This window comes from Rhyacophila brunnea, unplaced genomic scaffold (assembly GCF_057557595.1).
Source record: "Rhyacophila brunnea isolate RB1 unplaced genomic scaffold, BYU_Rbru_1.0 scaffold_58, whole genome shotgun sequence".
NCBI classification, from domain to species: domain Eukaryota; kingdom Metazoa; phylum Arthropoda; class Insecta; order Trichoptera; family Rhyacophilidae; genus Rhyacophila; species Rhyacophila brunnea.
In genome coordinates, this window is record NW_028233255.1 from 2467760 (window position 1) to 2470661 (window position 2902).

Genomic DNA, 2902 nt, shown 5'->3' on the forward strand with positions numbered 1-2902 from the left:
AGATGTAGTTACTGACATTTTTCAAATGTTGCAAAACTTTTTTCCAAGATAGCTATATAAAAAATTGTCTTTTTATACTTGTAGATACATAAATGCAAAAATAAAAGATTTTGCATAAAATACGAAAGACAACCTTTACGATATACATAAAATGATACGATTATATTTAAAACAATCTTTTTTAAGATTTCTAATCTTTGAATGATTTTAATAAATTTGGACCATGAAGTTTCATTATATATAAACAAATTGCAATAGAAAATAATAAATAGAAAACTATATAAAGCACAGAAGATTTTCAATAGAAATTCTATTGAGTTATTGAATATAATTTGTCATTCAGAAGAAATTATTGTAGATATAAGATTCGAGAATATGTATATTATAAAATTTGTATTTAAAGCTTTATTTGTCAAAGTTATCTTATAAACTATATTTTTTTTTACATTTTATTTATATTTATTTGATTATCTATTGCAAAAAAAATATTTATATAATCACTTGCATACACTATCGGTTTTAAGTTATAATTCAAAGCTGTATGATAAACATGTAAATTATATATCGATAAACGGCTAAAAATAAACGTTCTGTTAACTGTTTATATATATAAAGTGTAAAATAACGGTAAAAATTAAACATACACGAATCCCGTGCTATTAGAATTATATTTTTTTGCCATAATTTCAGTTTGATGATTCTAAAATGCTATAATATAAATAAAATAATCTTATTATGTGCAAGTAGCTTTCAATATATCAATTTAGGCATTAAAAATGTAATGCATTATACGAAAAATAAAAAGAAATAAATTTAAATCTTAATTACACTAAAAAAGCAAAATATACTATTCTTTGTTGTAAAAACTTAAAAACTAAACAAATATCTCAGGTTTACTTATAAAGAAATCGCATTATATCATAATTACAGAAATCATGATAAAAATCTTGATTTTACGTGTATAAACTATATTATAATACTACAATTGCCTCTTTTTTGCTAAATAAATATAGATTGATCTTTTAAAATGAGTTCAAGGTTTTATATTATGTAGTTTACTTTTATAAAAATATTTGAGGGTTTCATATAAAACATACTTTTTTGATTTTAAAGTATAAAAAACTAAGCCTTGGGTACAAAATTATTATTCCAAATTCTATGACTGTAAAAATGGAATAGGAATTTAAAATATTTAAAATTTGAGTTATGTGTTATTGTATTTAGAAGTTTATTATATCATCTTGACCTTTAAGACTTAAGCTATCATTAATAGATGTTAATTTTGAGTTCTTGATTATAAAAAACGATTTAATGGTAAAAGCATGAAGACTTTAGTTTGTTTATTATTGTAATTTCAAAATATAATGTAAAGCATATGAAACATAAATTAGCCGAATTTAAGTATATATATGGTTTATTATATGTAAGATATGCAAATGCTATTTTCAAACAATATATTCAAATAGCAGATTTATAAATCACATGTTGTGTGTTTTAGCTAAATAAATAATAATTTTAAATATAATAAAGCTATAAAACAAGTTGCAAAGTACCAAATACATTAGTTTCTGACATCTTATTTGCCATAAAATCTAGACAAATGAGCATCAAAAAGCACTTTAAAAAATTAGATAGCATATAAAAAGTTCTAATGATATAAAAATAATTTGCGATTGTATAGTAAATCACGTAAAAAAAGTAAGTCAAGAAATATTATGATTACAAAAAAATCCAGCATATAAATAAACTTACTTTTATATTGGTTATTATAATGCCATCTAAAAGCATCCGGTGTATCATTGTGGTTTTCTAAACTACAAGATATATACTAGTTTAAGTTTTGTAGAATATGAGATATATTACGAAGATGATTTGGTAAATAATCGATTGAGATATATATAAAGACAATGGTAATTATCATTACAGAGATTTCTTTATTGTAAGTTTGAAACATATAAAAAACCTTTCTATATATATTTCTTGTAATCTTATGTAAAAAGGGCCATATAACTTAAAAGATAAAAGGTATCGAATTTTTTTGTATGGTACCAAGATAATTTTTTTGTGGCAATATTAATGTTAACCAGCATAAAAAAATAAATAAAACTTATTTGAGTAAATTCAAAAATATAGATTTGCGTGTATGATGGGCAGTCAAATGTACAATTTAATATTTTTTATGGGTATAATTGGGTTTTACGCTTTATGTCTTTTTTAAAGAATCCTATTAGTTATACAGTAGTAGTTCATTTCCCCTGATTTTTATATCGTACATATTAACATAAAAAGCCTAAAGTTGCAAAATAAAATTAAAGATGTACAAATAATGCAAGATTCGTCGTAATATCACAGAAAAAAATACTTTTTAATAAACTTTATCTTTTAAAAATAAAATATATGATATTGTAAATTATAGCTAAAAATGTAATTTTTTGATTTTTTAAATAGTAGGATTAAAAAATATGATTAAAAAACACATAAATAGCATAGTCTTCTAATCTAATTTTATAAAAAAAATAAAACTTATTTTTTCATAGAATATTGTAATATAGGTGTATAGATTATCAGCAAAATGTAGTTACATCTGATATTGCGAATTTTTAAGAATTTTAATTATAATGAAATATAATGAGACATGTTTAGTTATAAAATATACTACATTCTAGTAATTTTCTATATACTAGGAATAAAACAAGAAAAAACATATAAAATATGCTTTTGCCCGTGTAGGCACAGAATATATTAGATTTTGCTTAGATTCGAAAGCAAAAATTTGTTATTTGAAAAAAAAATAAACTGAAAAATTACGATTATCTGTATATAAAAATCGATATATATTCTATTGATAAATTTACACATAGTTTTAATATCCATAGATCGGCTATTAATGTGTGTTCGTATT